A 20,423-nucleotide genomic window follows, 5' to 3' on the forward strand; every position below is an offset into this window, starting at 1 on the left:
CACCCCCCTCAACTTTTTCTTCATTAACTTCTGCAACATTCGCGGTCTAAGATCTAATTCTCAATCTGTAGAAAACCACCTCTCCTCTTCTAAACCTCATCTTCTTTTCCTCACTGAAACTCAGGTGTCTGAGGCAACTGACAGTAGCCCCTTTTCTGTTCCCTCCTACTTTCTCTATCCTCATTTTCGATCCAAAGCTGGATGCTGCGTTTATGTGCGCAATGACTTAACCTGCTCTCGTGCCCACGCTCTTGAATCTTCCGAGTTTTCCACCATCTGGCTACGACTACAGAGTCATTCTCATACTAAATTTATCTGTGCTGTATACCTCTCTCCTAACTCCTCTGACTATAAGAAATTCTTTGACTACTTAACTTCCAAAGTGGAGCACATTCTGACCCTCTTCCCTTTTGCAGAGATCTCCATTCTTGGAGACTTCAATGTTCACCACCAGCTTTGGCTTTCCTCTCCCTTCACTGACCATCCTGGTGAACTAGCCTACAACTTTGCTATCCTCCATGACCTAGAGCAATTGGTGCAACACCCTACTCGTATTCCTGACCGTCTTGGAGATACGCCCAACATTCTTGACCTTTTCCTGACCTCTAATCCTTCTGCTTATGCTGTCACCCTTTCTTCTCCGTTGGGCTCCTCCGATCACAATCTCATATCTTTATCTTGTCCTATCACTCCAATCCCTCCTCAGGATCCCCCTAAGCGAAGGTGCCTCTGGCGTTTTGCCTCTGCTAGTTGGGGGGACCTGAGGAGGTATTTTGCTGATTTTCCTTGGAATGACTACTGCTTCCGTGTCAGAGACCCGTCTTTGTGTGCTGAGCGCATAACAGAGGTGATAGTGTCTCGCATGGAGGCGTACATTCCTCACTCTTTTTCTCGTCCTAAACCTTCTAAACCTTGGTTTAACACAGCTTGTTCTCGTGCTATACATGATAGAGAGGTGGCCCACAAAAGGTACTTAAGCCTTCCTTCACCAGAATCTCATGCACTTTATATTTCTGCCCGGAACCATGCCAAGTCTGTTCTCCAACTAGCCAAAAACTCCTTCATTAACAGAAAATGTCAAAACCTTTCAAGATCTAACTCCCCTCGTGATTTCTGGCATCTAGCCAAAAATATCTCCAATAACTTTGCTTCTTCTTTTTTCCCTCCTCTACTTCAACCAGATGGCACCACTGCTATCACATCTATTTCTAAAGCTGAACTCTGCTCAAACCTTTGCTAAAAACTTTACCTTGGACGATTCTGGGCTTGTTCCTCCCTCTCCTCCACCCTCTGACTACTTCATGCCACGTATTAAAATTCTTCGTAATGATGTTTTCCATGCCCTCGCTGGCCTAAACCCTCGGAAGGCTTATGGACCTGATGGGGTCCCTCCTATTGTTCTCCGAAACTGTGCCTCCGTGCTTGCACCTTGCCTAGTCAAACTCTTTCAGCTCTGTCTGTCAACATCTACCTTTCCTTCTTGCTGGAAGTTTGCCTACATTCAACCTGTTCCTAAAAAGGGTGACCGCTCTAATCCCTCAAACTACCGTCCTATTGCTTTAATTTCCTGCTTATCTAAAGTTTTTGAATCTATCCTCAACAGGAAGATTCTTAAACATCTATCACTTCACAACCTTCTATCTGATCGCCAGTATGGGTTCCGTCAAGGCCGCTCTACTGGTGATCTTCTGGCTTTCCTTACTGAGTCTTGGTCATCCTCTTTTAGAGACTTTGGTGAAACTTTTGCTGTTGCCTTGGACATATCAAAAGCCTTTGATAGAGTCTGGCACAAAGCTTTGATTTCCAAACTACCCTCCTACGGTTTCTATCCTTCTCTCTGTAACTTCATCTCAAGTTTCCTTTCTGACCGTTCTATTGCTGCTGTGGTAGACGGTCACTGTTCTTCTCCTAAATCTATTAACAGTGGTGTTCCTCAGGGTTCTGTCCTGTCACCCACTCTCTTCTTATTATTCATTAATGATCTTCTAAACCAAACTTCTTGTCCTATCCACTCCTATGCTGATGATACCACCCTGCACTTTTCCACGTCTTTTCATAGACGTCCAACCCTTCAGGAGGTAAACATATCACGCAGGGAAGCCACAGAACGCCTGACTTCTGATCTTTCTAAAATTTCTGATTGGGGCAGAGCAAACTTGGTATTGTTCAATGCCTCAAAAACTCAATTCCTCCATCTATCAACTCGACACAATCTTCCTGACAACTATCCCCTCTTCTTCAATGACACTCAACTGTCCCCCTCTTCTACACTGAACATCCTCGGTCTGTCCTTTACTTATAATCTGAACTGGAAACTTCACATCTCATCTCTAGCTAAAACAGCTTCTATGAAGTTAGGTGTTCTGAGACGTCTCCGCCAGTTTTTCTCACCCCCCCAGCTGCTAACTCTGTACAAGGGCCTTATCCGTCCATGTATGGAGTATGCTTCACATGTCTGGGGGGGTTCCACTCATACTGCTGTTCTAGACAGGGTGGAATCAAAAGCTTTTCGTCTCATCAACTCCTCTCCTCTAACTGACTGTCTTCAGCCCCTCTCTCACCGCCGCAATGTTGCATATCTAGCTGTCTTCTACCGCTATTTTCATGCCAACTGCTCTTCTGATCTTGCTAACTGCATGCCTCCCCTCCTCCCGCGGCCTCGCTGCACAAGACTTTCTTCTTTCTCTCACTCCTATTCTGTCCACCTCTCTAACGCAAGAGTTAACCAGTATTCTCAATCATTCATCCCTTTCTCTGGTAAACTCTGGAACTCCTTGCCTGCTTCTGTATTTCCACCTTCCTATGACTTGAATTCCTTCAAGAGGGAGGTTTCAAGACACTTATCCACCAATTTTTGACCACTGCTTTGACCCTTTTAAGGGACTGGCATTTCAGTGGGCATTTTTTTTTATTAGATTTTTGTTGCCCTTGGCCAGTATCCTTCCTACATAAAAAAAAAAAAAAAAGATATGTAAAAAGTGAGGATAGAAAAGATGAAAGACAAAAGTCTGTGCAGTAGAGAGAGTGAAAACGGAAGGGTGAATATATAACAGAAAACGGAGTGCTAGGAGCGGTGACTTGTGTCCCGCTACAGTATTCCCCCCCTAGTGACGAGGGAGGAGGAACGTAACCGTCTTCTTGTGCCGAGTGGTGTTGGTGACGACGTTCTGGCCGATGGAGTTTATGACGGCCGGGTCACTGTGAAGGAGGTAGGCAGGCTTGACTCGGTCGATGGAGATGGTGTCAGCCTTACCATCCTTGTCCACAGTGACCGTCTTTCTCCTGCTCAGGACTTTGAAGGGGCCTTGGTAGGGCTGCTGCAGGGGCTTCTTCACAGCGTCAACCCTGACGAACACGTGCGTGCAAGTGTCCAGATCCTGGCTGACAAAAGTCTTGGAGGGAGATGTGCGAGGCTGGACAGGCTGCAGACGCTGCATGAAGTCAGAGAGGTTGGCAGCAAAGTCCTGAACGCTGCAAGGAGTAGAGCGAGGTGCAGGAGTTAGGAGTTCGCCAGGTAACCTGAGCTTGGTACCATAAACGAGCTCGGCGGAGGAGTGGTGTAGGTCTTCCTTTAGTGATGTCCGTATGCCAAGGAGGACGAGAGGAAGTGCCTGGAACCAGTCTGCACGTGTGGCAGAGGCAGCTAAGGAAGACTTCAGCTGACGGTGGAATCTCTCAACGGTGCCGTTTGCCTGCGGGTGGTAACTGGCTGTTCTGAAGCGTTGGATGCCTAGTAGTGACATCACCTTGTTCCACATACTGGACTCGAACTGGCTGCCACGGTCAGAAGTGAGGCTGAGAGGGACACCGTACCTGGAGATCCAAGTAGTGATGAAGGCACGTGCGACGGAGTCCGTTGTGATGTCAGCCAAAGGTGCAGCTTCCGGCCAGCGTGTGAAGCGGTCGACGCAGGTGAGAAGGTACCGGTAACCGTCAGAGTAGGGTAGTGGTCCAACGAGGTCGACATGCACGTGGTCGAACCATGAAGAGACTGGAGTGAAGGCGGCCGCAGGAGAGCGTGTGTGTCGCCACACCTTGGAGGCTTGGCACTTGACACATGTGCGGGTCCACAGCCTGACGTCTTTGTTGATGCCAGACCAGATGAAGCGTGAGGTCATCATCTGCTGAGATGCTCGGATGCCAGGGTGGGAGAGGTCGTGCAGCTGACGAAAAACACGATACCGGTGGGTCTTCGGCAGGTAGGGCCGACAGGAATCGGTGGAAGTGTCAGCGTAAACGTGCACTGTGGTTCCTGGGAGTTGTATCTTCTTCATCTGTAGTGCGGGGTTGTCTTGGAGTTGCCGCAGCTCTTCATCGTTGGCCTGGTCAGCAGCGATGGCAGTGTAGTCGATGGGAGAAGATGACACAGCAGAGATGTTGCGCGAGAGAGCATCAGCTGGGGCGTTGTGTTCACCTTTGACGTAGCGCAAATCCGTGGTGAACTGCGAGATGAAGTCAATGTGACGCAGTTGTCGCGGTGAACAGGAGGTCTTGATGTGCAGGGACTTCGAAGTGAGTGGCTTGTGGTCGGTGTATACATGGAAGTTGCGACCTTCCACGAAGTACCGGAAACGCTTGATGGCCTTGTAGACGGCGAGAAGTTCCCTGTCGTAAGTACTATACTTGGATTCCGCCTTGTTAAATTTCTTTGAGAAGAAAGAGAGCGGTTTCCAACCTCCGTCGACATACTGCTGTAGAACTGCTCCGATGCCGATGTCAGAAGCGTCTGTGGCGATAGAGATGATGGCATCTGGGGCAGGGAAGCTGAGAGGTGAGACGGAGCTGAGAGCTTGTTTTGCTGCTGTGAAAGCTTCCTCAGTGGCTGGAGTCCAGACTAAGGAGATGGACTGTCCTCTCTTGCAAGGCTTGATCATCGCGTAGAGCGGCTCAAGAAGTAGTGAGCAGCTGGGGATGAAGCGGTTGTAGTAGTTCAGCATCCCCAGGAATTGCTTGAGTTGGCGCTGTGTTGTAGGCTTGGGGAAGTTCTGGATGGACTCGCACTTTTCTTGCAGTGGAGTGATGCCTTCCAAGGAGACAGTGTGGCCAAGGAAGGTGATGGAGGGGACCCCAAACACAGACTTGTCGACGTTGACTTGCACCCCGTAGTCTTGCAAACGGGTGAGTACTTGCTGGAGGTGCTGTTGGTGCGTCTCTGCGTCAGGACTGGCGATGAGGAGGTCGTCGATGTACGCGAAGCAGAAGGGGAGACCTCGAAGGACTTCGTCAATGAAGCGTTGAAAGGTTTGAGCGGCATTCCTCAAACCAAAGGGCATCCTGACGTACTCGAACAATCCGAAGGGTGTGATGAGAGCAGTCTTCGGAATGTCCGCTGGATGGACGGGGATGTGGTGAAAAGCTTTCACAAGGTCGATCCTCGAGAAGTAGGTGCATCCGGAGAGCTGAGAAGAGAACTCCTGGATGTTAGGCACTGGGTACCTGTCCTCGACGGTGCGCGAGTTGAGAGCGCGGTAGTCTCCACATAGTCGTAGTTCGCCATTTTTCTTAGGCACGATGTGGAGAGCGGAAGACCAGTTGCTGGAGCTGGGCTGTATGATGCCTTGCTGAATGAGGGACTCGAACTCTGCCTTGGCTTGTCTGGCGCGCTCTGGAGCTAGGCGGCGGGCCTTGGCGTGGGTAGGAGGTCCCTTGGTCTCGATGTGGTGCGAGACGTGGTGTGTGACCGGCTTGCTGGCTGAGTACGGCTGCGTCAGTGTAGGGAAGGACTTCAGCAGGGAGGAGAACTGGTGGTCTGCCTTGACGAGGGAGATCTGTGTGCTAGCACCATGAGTGACCTGTCCCTTTGTTGTGACAGAGGTGAGAGGATCGAGCAGCTTCCGACCTTTGATGTCCACTAGGAGACCGAAGTGTCGGAGGAAGTCAGCACCTAGAATTGGTTGCGTGACAGCTGCTACGTAGAACGTCCACTCGAAGGTACGGCGGAGGTTCAGGTGAAGTTGCAAGGTGCGTCGCTTGTACACAGGAATCTCCGTACCATTGGCGGCGTGAAGGTGAAGGAGGGGAGGCAACGTCCGGTGTACACCAGGGGCAGGGAGGATACTGACGTCTGCACCAGAGTCGATGAGGAACTTGGTCCGGGAGAGAGGGTCATACAACTTCAGTAGCGCAGACGAGGTGTCGCGAACACTATGCGCCGCTAGTGCTCGCTGTTGGGGTTTAAAGACTTGGCGAAGGTGCAGGGAGCCTTACAATTTCTTGCGTCTTTCCCGAACTCTTCATGGTAGTAGCAGAAACTAGAAGTCTCCGGCGTCTTACTCTTTGAACGCTGGTGGCGCCGGAAGTGGTGTCTGGAGGAAGGACGCGAACGTGAGCATAAGCGTTCTTTGACCTCTCTCCGAAGATCACTCACTTCAAGTCTAAGCTGTGAGACGAGCTCAGCAAGTTGCTTGGAGGCTACAGAGTCGACGTCATCATACATTGTGCTGAGTGGACCACCACGTGACTGTGTAAAGTACACTACAGGCGCCGGAAAGTCCGGGAGCCACAGCGGTGAGGAGTGAAGGCGTGAGGCGCCGGTGTGACCGGGTGCCACAGCGGTGAGAGATGCCGAATTGGGGCAATGTCACTTCACTCACCACTGAACGAACTGTACGTTATCCTTGGCACCGCACTGTAAGTAATCCACGGATGACAGTGTTAATCCTGGGCGATGGACCGTAGGTAATCCCCAATGAAGAGCTGTAGATGGAGGCGGGACGAGGCCAGTGGGAGGGCTCCAGGTAACAGCAGGAAACTGGAGGGGCCGGCAGGAGTTACGTGGAGGAGCGTCCGCGACTGGGAGAGACTGCTGGCCAGTGGCGAGGGACAGCTGGAGAGTGCCGCGGGGGGGGGCGCCGTGAGGGCGGCCGGGCGGCGGGGGGCGGCATACGGGCGGCTGGGGACGGCATACGGGCGGCTGGGGGCGGCGGCCGGCGGGGTGGCGGCGTCGAGGCAGGGGCCGGGGTCTGCTGCTGGAGGCGGCGACACCGGCGAAGGGGCACCTGCCGGAAGATTCGCCCGTAGCCGACGGCGTCGCCTTGGCCAGGTGGTTGGAGGATAGCAGCAGGGTGGACTTGGCTGCTCAATCCGGAAAAAAAAACAACGGGGTCACCAATTGTAGCGAAAGTGAGGTGCTACTTGGCCGCCCGGAATTCGCTCAAGCGAGAAGTGTAGGCTCCCAACTATGACTCTTGGTCATAGCAGTGTTTAGTCCTTGAAGGGTAACAATTTCCAGTGTCATAACTGTGTAGCTTTGGCAAAGGAAACTTAGCCTGGGTATTCTCTCTCTCACTGTTTTATTCAGCAAAAACATGAACAATATATACAAAAATTACTAAACATAAAAAATGATTTACACTAAATTATGGAAAAAGAGAGTGAATGTGTGTGTGTATGTCTGTGTGAAGAAAGGAGTAATATGATGTATTGAGAAGATGTGTAACACATGTGTCAAAGAGCGTGCACAGAATGTGTACAAGTAAGATATGTAAAAAGTGAGGATAGAAAAGATGAAAGACAAAAGTCTGTGCAGTAGAGAGAGTGAAAACGGAAGGGTGAATATATAACAGAAAACGGAGTGCTAGGAGCGGTGACTTGTGTCCCGCTACAACAGCATAAGCAGAAGGATTAGAGGTCAGGAAAAGGTCAAGAATGTTGGGCGTATCTCCAAGACGGTCAGGAATACGAGTAGGGTGTTGCACCAATTGTTCTAGGTCATGGAGGATAGCAAAGTTGTAGGCTAGTTCACCAGGATGGTCAGTGAAGGGAGAGGAAAGCCAAAGCTGGTGGTGAACATTGAAGTCTCCAAGAATGGAGATCTCTGCGAAAGGGAAGAGGGTCAGAATGTGCTCCACTTTGGAAGTTAAGTAGTCAAAAAATTTCTTATAGTCAGAGGAGTTAGGAGAGAGGTATACAGCACAGATAAATTTAGTATGAGAATGACTCTGTAGTCGTAGCCAGATGGTGGAAAACTCGGAAGATTCAAGAGCGTGGGCACGAGAGCAGGTTAAGTCATTGCGCACATAAACGCAGCATCCAGCTTTGGATCGAAAATGAAGATAGAGAAAGTAGGAGGGAACAGAAAAGGGGCTACTGTCAGTTGCCTCAGACACCTGAGTTTCAGTGAGGAAAAGAAGATGAGGTTTAGAAGAGGAGAGTTGGTGTTCTACAGATTGAAAATTAGATCTTAGACCGCGAATGTTGCAGAAGTTAATGAAGAAAAGGTTGAGGGGGGTGTCAAGACACTTAGGGTCGTCGACGGAAAGGCAGTCCGACCTGGGGACATTTATGGTCCCCTCCCCAGATGGGGACTCCGAGGCTGGTGTAGGAGTCGCCATGATTTTAAAATTTTTGAGTGAAGGGTGTGTGTGTTATTAGGTGCTTGTAGTTTTGTGTGGAGGAAGAGAGTTGTCTTTAGAGGGCAGGCTGTGATTGCCCCCTTGTGTTGTGAGACACAAAGGGAAACGTTCAGTGAGGTCACAGCTGGGTTTAATGATAAGTTCACAGCACCCCCTGAACAGTGCTTTAGACCTCACTGGGAGTAATTATCGTTTCGGCAGGTGTCTACTGCCTTTTCCTCCAAATATATATATATATATATATATATATATATATATATATATATATATATATATATATATATATATATATATATATATATATATATATATATATATATATATATATATATATATCCATTTAACATTAAACCAATATATTCTCATTCAACCTTAGAGTATAACTGCAACTGCTGCCACAATATTACTTAGGCTTAATCTTAATTTCCTAAATTCTTTAATATTACATGCTGAGAATTAAACTTGATAAAAGTAAATCTCTTAACATCAACATTCTTATTATATTAATCTTAAAGTACTAAGTATTACTTACATAAACTCTGATACAAATTCAGTAAGATCATGAGAACTTCAAGAAATAATCAAACTTTTAACAATTCCAAATTAATCATTAAATATATAAAATAGTAATATTTGCAATTAGCTACTTAAGATTTTTTTTAATTATATATATAGAAACATGCATATATAAATAAATGATTACATAAATTATATTATATATAAATACATATATAAATTAACCTTCTCAACCAAAAAAAATCACTTCTATATATAATTAAAGAATTATATAAAATCTTCATCTTATATAATAAATATATGAAAAGTTCATCTATGTAAAATTAAATATTTATATATAACATCAACTATTACTTAAAGACTATAATACAATAATATATATATATATATATATATATATATATATATATATATATATATATATATATATATATATATATATATATATATATATATATATATATATATATATATATATATATATATATATATATATATATATATATATATATATATATATATATATATATATATATATATATATATATATATATATATATATATAAAATAATTGTATAAATAAAAAAAATAAATAAATAAAATAAGTACCTGATTGATTAAAAAAAATATAACAAAATAATAATCTTATTAACATAATGCCAAGCTACAAATCTATAATAATATAAAAAAAAAAATAAGCTCAAACTTAGCAATATCCCATTTCTTTCCAAAGATGTCCCTCCTTTTGTTCTCCGAAACTGTGCCTCCGTGCTTGCACCTTGCCTAGTCAAACTCTTTCAGCTCTGTCTGTCAACATCTATCTTTCCTTCTTGCTGGAAGTTTGCCTACATTCAGCCTGTTCTTAAAAAGAGGGTGACCGTTCTAATCCCTTAAACCATCGTTCTATTGCTTTAATTTCCTGACTATCTAAAGTTTTTGCATCTATCTTCAACAGGAAGATTCTTAAACATCTATCACTTCACAACCTTCTATCTGATCGCCAGTATGGGTTCCATCAATGGAAAAAAAAAAAATAAATAAATAAATAATAATAATGCATAATAAAAATTAATGATGAAAAAGCAATTCTCTCTCTCTCTCTCTCTCTCTCTCTCTCTCTCTCTCTCTCTCTCTCTCTCTCTCTCTCTCTCTCTCTCTCTCTCTCTCTCTCTCTCTCTCCTTTGCTCGAGCCGCTCAGCTCACTCGGCACTAAATAAGATCAAACAAAATATTACAAAAAATATAAACTTGACAAAAAGTGAAGTAAGGGTCCTCGCTGTGAGTGCCGCAGAGAGAGAGAGAGAGAGAGAGAGAGAGAGAGAGAGAGAGAGAGAGAGAGAGAGAGAGAGAGAGAGAGAGAGAGAGAGAGAGAGAATGAGGAAGAAAAGGAAACACGTGGGGAGAAACGGAGACAGGTGGAGAAAGAAGGTGCAGATTGGAAAGGAGGAGGAGGAGGAGGAGGAGGAGGAGGAGGAGAAGGAAGAGAACAACAACAACAGCAAGAACAACAAGAACAACAACAACAACAACAACAACAACAACAACAAAAGCACCACCAGCACCACTGCCACCATCACCACCACCATCACCTCCACCACCACCATCACCTCCACCACCACCAAGAGAAACAGCAAAAAGTTAAGTAAAGAAAGGGAGAAAAAACATGAGGTGCGAGGACTAGGTAATATATTGTCGCCGAGGGGCCTGGTACTAGCAGTGGCGGTGGTAGTGGTAGTAGTGGTGGTAGCGGTCGATGGTGCCGTTGCCTGCCTGGAGGAGCGGAGTGCAAGACAGAGCCATGTAACGTCCTGTCCACTTGGTTAAAAATAGCCATCACGTGCGGGGAAAAAAAGGTAAGGAGCCGTAAGGAAACGAGGGGAAACTTGAGTGTGGTGTGGAGAACGTGGGTGTGACAAGGACGTGGTGCTGTTGCGGTCAAAAAGTCGAGTATATAATCTGCTTTACTTGTTTCCCGTGTAGTTAGCGTTTTCTCTTTTTTTTTTTTCTGAACGAGCGGTAAGGAATCGTGGGAAGACTTGGGTGTGGTGAGGAGTGTACGTGAGGCGTGCGCTGGTGTGACAAGGCCGTGGTGCAGTAGTAATCAGAAAACTATTTTCTCGCACTTACTATGTGATACTTTTTTTTTCTTCTTCTTTTTGAGAATGAGCGGCAAAGAATCAAAGGCAGACTTAAGTAGGAGGAGGAGGAGGAGGGCAGGTGTGGTGTACGTGGGTGTGACAAGGGCGTGGTGCAGTAGTGGTCAGAAGTCATGACCAACCTTCCCTAGTACTGGCTATTGCTGTGTTCTCTATTTCTCTTTCTTCTTCCTTACTTTTTTTTCTTTTTTTCTACCCTCATTTCGTCTTCATGTACTTTTTTTTTTCTTTTTTTTTTTTATCTTCGTGAACCTCTCGTCTCTCTTTCAGTTGTCCAGTTTCAGCAGGAGACTCAGCAGATTAGAAGATACAAGACTGAGAATCAATACTAAACAGTGGCACTGAGTGTGTTGTGCTACTCGACTCGTGGACGTGACTACATGAGTGGGTGTCTGGACTAAGTCTGTAAAGATTTTGAACTTTTGCCAACCTCCTTCGTTCGTGATATAAGATAAATTGTTATGTACTAGTTTATAATTAAAGCCGTGGCCAATAATCTATCTGTCTGTCTGTCTAACAATCTATTTTATCTGTTTGTCTATATGTCTGTCTAGCTGTCTAACTATGTCTGTCTGTCTATCTATCTGTCTGTCTGTCTATCTATCTGTCTGTCTGTTTAGCCATCTATCCATCAGTCAATTTATCTATCAACCTGTCTAACCGTCCATCTATCTTTCTGTCTACTTATACGTTTGTTTAGCCATATACCTATCAGTTAATCTATCTATCTGTCCATCTATGTATGTATGTATGTATGTACCTATCAATTCATTTATACGAGTAAGGAATAAGTATAAACACCGAGGAAGTATGGATGACTTGGTGGTGAGAGGCGAATGCTTGGTGACAGATGTGCGAGGTGAGGGTGCAAGTTGATGGTGGGTGTAAGTGGTGGTCTGACAGGGCTGCTAAATACTGCCCAGGAAATATAAGCTAAAAATAGACAGTAATTAATGAGCTGTCAGAAAGAAATGCAATGGGAAGGGAGAAGGGTGGGAAGGATACATGGCTCAGGAAGGGGATGGCTAAATTATACCTTAAGGAGAGAAGGAAACACGCGCCCAGAAAAAAAAAAAAAGGATAATTATGAAGACAGTGTGAGTGAATATTGAAGGATTCGGAAGTTGATCATCTATTCTAAGTTTTATTTCTTCTTATTCTTTTTTTTTCGTTCTTTGTTACTGTTTCTATGATAATTTCTATATGCATGAGCGTTTGACGGCAAAAAAAAAAAAAGGAGAGTCAGGAAGACACAAAAACAGAAGACTACGTAAGGAATACAAAATTAACTATTATCACTATTTGTATTGTTTTTGTTTACCTATTATTTCTAACTACAAACGAAATTCTCTCCGTTAACTTTAGCCAGACTCAAATATTCTCTACTCCTTTACTTTCTACGTACAGATTCCCGACCATTTCTCGTTGAATTCAGTTTACTTAATCCCCAACTTCGACCACAAGGCTGTGGAAACGTGAGACAGACAGGCAGACCGACAGATATTACACACAGACGTACCGTACCGCTCTTTGTAATATACTTGAAGGAGTTTACCTGAGTTCCCTAAAGGGACCTTGCAGCCACTCACTTAAGGGTTTCTCTAACTTATGAGCTAACAAAGAGAGAGTTGGCGCCGAGACTGCACGTGGGAGAGGCTTAGGGAAGGGATGGGAAGGGAAGGAGAGGAGAGGAGAGGAGAGGAGAGGAGAGGAGAGGAGTGAAGAGGAGAGGAGAGGAGAGAGAGAGAGAGAGAGAGAGAGAGAGAGAGAGAGAGAGAGAGAGAGAGAGAGAGAGAGAGAGAGAGAGAGAGAGAGAGAGAGAGAGAGAGAGAGAGAGATGGCAAAGATAGGAAAAGAGACAGGAAGGAGAAAGGGTGAGAGGAAAATAGAAATGAAGAGGACTAAGAAGAAGGAAGAACATGGAAGGAAGAAAGGGAAGGAAAACATGACATGGGCAGGAAGAAGAAGGAAAAAGGAAAAGAGGCATAGAAGAATATAGAAAGGAAGGGACGTGGATGAAGGAAAGAAAAAAAAAAGAAACGGAAGACGAATGATGAAAGGAGTAAGTGATACGTAAAAGAGAAAGGAAAAGGACACATGAAAAGCAAAACGAGAGAAAAGAGGAGAGGGAAACAATGAACAGGGAAGGAAAAGAGAATCTCGAGCAGCGTCCGTGAGTAAGAAAGATGGACGAATGAGGGGAAGGAAAGAGACAGACGAGGAAACTGGAGGCGGTGAAAGGAGTAGGAGAGGGAGACGAGAAGGCAGCAAATGTATAGGTGTGAAAGAGAGAAGCACGTAACGAAGAGGGAGAGGAAACAGACACACACCAAAAAATGAAGGAAAGAAAGAAAGTAAGAAAATGAAAGGCAGAAAGAAAAATAAAGAAAAAAGGAAGAAAGCAGAAACAAAAAAAAGTTAAAAAAAGAAAAAAAATACTGAAATAACAAATGAACGAAAAGAAAGAAAAGGAAGAAAAGTAAAGATGGAGACAGACAAAGCGCAAAGACTAACAGAAAAGAATGAGTTTTACATGAAGAGTGGAAAGGAAACAGGAAGACAAACGAATCGAGGGCAGAATATAAAAAAAAGTGCAAAAGAGAGAAGAGAGGAAGTGAAGAGAAAGGGAGGAGGGAAGAGGGAGTGGGAGAGGTGAGAGAGAGAGAGTGAGGAGAGGGAGAGGGGAGAGAGGGAGGCATCCATGCAGGGCATGAAAGAATTAATGCATGATTCTCTCTTGCTTAATGAACACCAACCGACGCCAGGACACCAGGAGGAGGAGGAGGAGGAAATACAAAGGAAATACAAAGGAAAGAACAGACAGCAACAGCCCTACTGGGCCTAACGAGGCTGTCTGTGTGTCTATTCTACCACTACCACTACAGATTCTAAGAGTTAGAGGATGGAGGACACTAGAGATCAAGGAAGGAAAAACAGGAGAGTATAGGGAGGAGGAAAGGCTAAGATGTGATAGGAAAGGATGAAAGAGAAATTATACTATTCACTACACTAACTAACTAAAAAAAACATTTTATGTAGGCGCAAAGTACGTTATATGAGGGGTTGCTGCGAGGTGATTGTCCAACCTTTGTTTAAAAGTTTCTATTGTGTTACTATCGACAATATGTGCTGGGAGAGAGTTCCAGACATTTACAATTCTATTAAAGAAATAATACTTAGCCTCGTCTGATCTGAAACGCTTACCTATAATCTTGTAGCCATTATTTCGAGTGGTGTTGGAACTGTCAATGATGAGATAGTTGTTTACATTTACGTTATCAAAGCCCCGACACATCTTAAACAATTCAATTAAGTCACCTCGCATTCGCCGTTTCTCTAAACTGAACAAGTTGAGTTCCCTCAAGCGCTCCTCATAAGGCTTGTTCCGCAGTCGTGGGATCAACTTGGTAACTCTTCTTTGGACTCTCTCCAGCTTGTCTATATCTTTCCTGTAATGGGGTGACCAGAACTGGACGCAATACTCAAGTAGAGGTCGGACAAGTGTATTAAACAATGTGAGAATTACCCCTTCTGATTTGAATTCGAAAGTCCTACCAATAAACCCAACCAATTTATTTGCTGTTTTAACTACTTCCGAGCAGTGTTTACTTGACTTGAGGTCTGAGGTAATTATAACACCCAAGTCCTTTTCCTCCTTAACCTTAAGAAGCTCGGTACCGTTCATTAAGTAATCAGTGTGATCGTTGTTATTACCAATGTGCAACACTTTACATTTATCTACATTGAAGCTCATCTGCCACTTGTCTGACCAAGTGGCTAAGTGGTCAAGATCAGATTGTAATTTTCTTTTATCCTCAAACGTGACTACTTTATTCATTATTTTTGTATCATCAGCGAACTTAGATACTTTGCAGGTGAGACCCTCATCGATATCATTAACGTAAATAAGGAAAAGAACAGGGCCGAGCACTGATCCCTGTGGTACACCACTTAGAACTTCTCGCCAGTTTGAAAATTTACCATTTAAAACAACGCGCTGTTTTCTCTCAGACAGCCAGTCTTCAAGCCAATTGAGAAGTTTTCCATTTATACCATGTGACTTCAATTTAGCTAGTAGCCGCTTATGGGGAACTTTGTCAAAAGCTTTTTGAAAATCTAGATACACTATATCTACTGCCTTTGTTTCGTCGTACATGGTGAAAACATCATAAAAGAAATCAAGCAGATTAGTTAGACAAGAACGTCTGTTTCGGAAGCCATGCTGCGAGTCATTGATTAAATCATTTTCCTCTAGAAAGTTCACTAAATTATTGCGAATTACTGTTTCCATTAGTTTACATACTACAGATGTAAGGCTGATAGGTCTGTAGTTACTTGGAAGTGAATTATCGCCTTTCTTTTCTATAGGGGTAACGTTAGCTAACTTCCAATCCTCGGGAACCTTACCGCAGTTAAATGATTTGGTGAAAAGCAACGAAAGGGGCTTACAAATTTGGAATTTAGTTTCTTTCAAGACACGTGGTGCAATACCATCTGGGCCGGGGGCTTTGTCAGTTTTCATCTTATCAATTACTTTGATTATCTCGTTTTCATGAAAAACGCAGACACTTAAGGGGGTTATGTTGTGGAGCATAAGGAGTGGTTCGGGGATTGTATGAGTATTTTCCTCTGTAAAAATTGAAGCAAAATAATCATTCAGTGTGTCCGCGATCTGAGTTTCTCCGGTGACAAAATTACCGTTATCTAGTGTAATGTGATTAATGTGAGATGTAATGACTTTTTTATTTCGAACGTAACTGTAAAATTCTTTGGGATTGGATTTAGCAATGCTTGCAATATACATTTCTAGATTTTTCTTACTCTGTCTAATGAGCTTTTTTGATTCGCGTCGGAGTCTGTCGTATTCTAGTTTATCAGCCTCATTCTGAGAGGACAAATATTTACGGTAGGCACGATTTTTCTGCAGTAGTTGTGACTCAATCTTGTTTGTCCACCATTTAGGTTTATTTCTCTTGCATGGACGTCTTTTACGCATAGGGATACATGTCTTCACAGCATCTTCTAAAATGTACTTAAATTTCGCCCATGATTCCTCAATGTTACTTTCGCCAAGTTCAGCGTTCCAATCTGCGACAGAAAGAATTGACCTGAGTCTGTCGTAGTCTCCTTTTTTATATATGAAAACTTTTTCGTTGCTAACAATGTCCTTATATGCTTGAAGGTTGATGTTAAAGGAGACAATCTTGTGGTCACTTGTACTAAATTCAGGACCAATATTAACGTTAGATATTAAGTCATCGTTTGTTGAAAGAACAAGATCTAATATGTTGTCACCTCGTGTGGGTCCTTGAACGTGTTGCTTTAGGGAACATTCTAATAAATTATTATACAAGTCGTGACCAGAGTGAGAGTTAAGTGGATTTCCCCATGAGTTAACAGGTAGATTGAAGTCTCCACAGATGACTGTATCAAAAGTGTTACTTATTTCAGTGATTTGATCTTGTAAATTCTTATCGGAGGAAACATTGTGAACCGGAGGCCTATAAATAAGACCTATAGCAGTTTTCTTAGAACGTACTCTTAAATGCAAGAAGACTGAATCTATATTGTTAATCTTTTCGGTTTTTAGTATGGTTGGCTGAAGACTGGCTTTTACATATAGCAATACACCGCCACCTATCCTGTCTTTTCTTTCACTGCTGAACATTTCATAACCTGGCAAGTTGTATTCTGCAAGAAAGTCTCTGTTTGCAGAGTTCAGCCAAGATTCAGTAATACCAATAATGTGGTAGTTTTCTACAGCTGCCAGGGTTTCTAAATCTGAAAATTTATTTCTAAGACTGCGAGCGTTGATTAGGCAAGCTTTTATAGTGTTGCACATGGAGGTTGGGTTGCGCGAGGAGGCTACTAAGAGCCTGGGGCTACACGATCTTGCTGGTCGTTTTTTGGTCTGAAAATAGAAACTTTATTACTAAGGAGTCTACCAAGTCGTGCTGCTCCAATTCCATTTAGGTGTAAACCATCCGGCTGAAATAGAGAAGGTTTATTATAAAAGTTGTCCCATAGATTAACAAAGTCTACACCTTCCTCTGTGCAAAGAGAACGGAGACGGCTGTTAGTGCTGAAGGCTCTGTTGTAGAAGACAGCCGGTGCCCTGATGCGGGGGAGGATACCTGAAACAATAATATTATTGGATTTAGTTTTGAAGCGCTGTATCATCTTCTTGAACTTTTCCATGAGCTCTTCAGACCTAGTGTTTTCAACATCATTTGTACCTGCGTGAATAATAAAGAGGGTGTTATTGTTAGATCCGCAGGCTGCCTCGTCACATGCTGCCGTGATGTCGTCTAAGCGTCCACCAGGCATGCACAGACGCTTACGTGTCCTACGAGCCCTGCCACAGAACTCAGAGAGCTGACCTCTGACTATTGAGTCTCCGACCAGTCTCGTCTCTTGTGCATCTTCCTCCTCTTCAGCTAGGATCTGGTACCTGTTGTGTGTTGAGATGGGCAAAAAGTTTTTAACATTAGTGGTGGTGGCACGATTTTTGACTAATATGAATGGTGACTCTGCAAGCTCAGCATGTGGGCGGGCAGGAGCCCCTAGAGTGGAGGAGGCAGGTCTGTCAGGGATGGCAGGAACAACATCTGTGGAGGTGCAACCTGTATTAGAGACAACGAACTCTTTTAGTGCTTCTAGCTGTTGCACGACGTCCTCATACTGCTTGCACTTCTCCTCGTATTTCTCGTTGAGTCTCTCTACCTTGCTATTGAGGTGACACAACCTGCAGGCAGAAGAATTTCTAAAATACTGAGGGGCAAACCTGCCACGACAGGCTTCGCATTGTCTGAGAAGAGAAGGCATGACTGATTAATCAGAGCACTTTCGAAATTTCAGATAAGATGTGACCATAAATTGAGCAAATGAAAAGTTTATGCATGGAAATCAGATACTGCTGTGTTGGATGCCTCCAACACTGGGAGTTAGCTCCCACAGGGTCTTGAAAATACCATAAAGACCAATCGCTTGCCTAGAGTCTCGGACACGAGTGAGACTTTCACAACCCGGCGCTTGCAGCTATTGTCCTCACAGTTCTGTCCCATAGAGTGGGGCCGGCGTAGTCACTCTAGGCAAAGTGGGCAAGATGGGGGAACGGAACCAGCACCCAACCCCACCTTCAGCCACGTCTGACACACCTCTGCGACCCTTGCGAGGCCTGGCCGGTGGCACCTGTCGCCAGGTGTTCTCCACCGACTCTAGAGACTATCAGACGCACTTCCAGAGAGACCAAGAAACTGAAATATTCCTTGTATAGTATGAGAGAAGGATGGAAAAATAATGAGAACCAGTCATTATGAAGGATAGAGATGAAAGGACCGCCATTAGCAAGGGAGAGGCGGGTGACTCACATCAACAACTGGTTCCCAGGGAGGCTAAATTAGTGTAGAGACCGCCACACTTCTCTAAACCGCAGCCCCCAGCTAACTAAAGCTAAGGCATGGTCCAGCTAACTAGGACCTTGGAACTCCAGCCATTGTCCCGTCAAGGGATCATCTGCCTGCAGTCCAATCCACCACTGCTGCTGCCCAGTGGCTTCACCGTAACCCTGGCCCGGGGGACTTACCAGGTTAACACCTTGTCCAAGGGTGGCCTGAGACTATGCACAGGAGGAGAAGGAGGAGGAGGAGGAGAAAAGGGAAGGAAACAGGAAAAACAACAACAACAACAACAACAACAACAACAACAACAAAAAACAACAACAAAGGAGAAGAAAAGGAAGAAAACGATGATAATGACGATAGCGAAGAAGAAGAAGAAGAAGAAGAAGAAGAAGAATACGAGGAGTAAACAAACAAACAAAACGCACACACACACACACACACACACACACACACACACACACACACACACACACACACACACACACACACACACACACACACACACACACACAGAATGACCTGACGGCTAGGCACTGCGGCAGATAGGTCACCTAAGGAAGGCAGAAAGGTGCGGAAGAGGAGGTCAGGTCAGGTCACGCCTTCACATATGCAGGAGGAACAAGAGAAGAAGGAAGAGAAAGAGGAAGGGGAGGAGGAAGAGGAGGAGGATGACAATAATATAACTGGTCCTATATATATTAACGGTAACATTCCATTGACGGTCACTCTCTCTCAGCACAAGGAGAAGGAAGCATGAAGGGTAATACAGCAGGAGGCTCCTCTCCACCTACCACTCCATTTTAAAACACACTGTATTAGGAGGAGGAGGAGGAGGAGGAGGAGGAGGGAGTTGCCATAAATTTTGACGAATTATAGCAGTGTTTTGGAACTAATGTGGCGATTCTCTCTCTCTCTCTCTCTCTCTCTCTCTCTCTCTCTCTCTCTCTCTCTCTCTCTCTCTCTCTCTCTCTCTCTCTCTCTCTCTCTCTCTCTCTCGTGTGTGTGTGTGTGTGTGTGTGTGTGTGTGTGTGTGTGTTAAGGAATACGTCATTACCTCTACTGGAATGGAAGTGATTGGCGCTTTTTCATCATTCTTACCCTATTATTATTATTATCGTCCTATCTCATCTCCTTCCTCCTCCTCCTCCTCCTCCTCCTCCTCCTCCTCCTCCTATTAATTTTCCTTGACACATTCGTCCCTTCCCTTGGTGCAGACTACGAGTCATTTCCTCTCCTCTCAACCATCAGGGCGCCGTTTGCAAAAATTTACTTTCCGATGAGATTTCAAGTTATTTTTCCTAACACTTTCTTTTCTATATACCTTAGCAATGTTTTTTTTTTGGAAGTGTGGTCTTGCTATTATGTGTTATTTCGTCGCCCTCTGTCTGTCTGTCTGTCTGTCTGTCTGTCTGTGTGGCATAGTTGATCATTAGCCGCCATTGTTTAATATTTCACGTCCTTCTATTCTCCAGCCAGTCAAGTGTTCTCGTGGAGTTTTTTGTAAATAATTGTTTTTACTTCGTTCCTTTGTTACCTGATTTATTGTTTCTTGTGTCTATTTGCCGGCTGTCTTATGTTTGCTCTTTTGTTCCCTGCTTCTTTTATCGTGTGTGTGTGTGTGTGTGTGTGTGTGTGTGTGTGTGTGTGTGTGTGTGTGTGTGTGTGTGTGTGTGTGTGTGTGTGTGTGTGTGTGTGTGTGTGTGTGTGTGTGTGTGTGTGTGTGTGTGTGTGTGTGTGTTAGTATGGAGACGACATGAGTTTCGGCTGCAGATATCGTTATACAGTTTTGTTATCATTATCACCACCGCCACCACCATCACCGCCATCACCATCACGCACGTCACCATCATTCATAAACACCTACACCAGTTAATTAAATGAAAAAAAAAGTCTACCATTCCTGCAACACCTGAAGTAAATTGGTTGAATTAATTAATACAAAATAAACAAATAAATCTAATATTCGTTTTTTACATTAATTTTTACCTGTACTG

The sequence above is a fragment of the Scylla paramamosain genome, unplaced genomic scaffold (genome assembly GCF_035594125.1).
Source record: "Scylla paramamosain isolate STU-SP2022 unplaced genomic scaffold, ASM3559412v1 Contig75, whole genome shotgun sequence".
NCBI classification, from domain to species: Eukaryota; Metazoa; Arthropoda; class Malacostraca; order Decapoda; family Portunidae; genus Scylla; species Scylla paramamosain.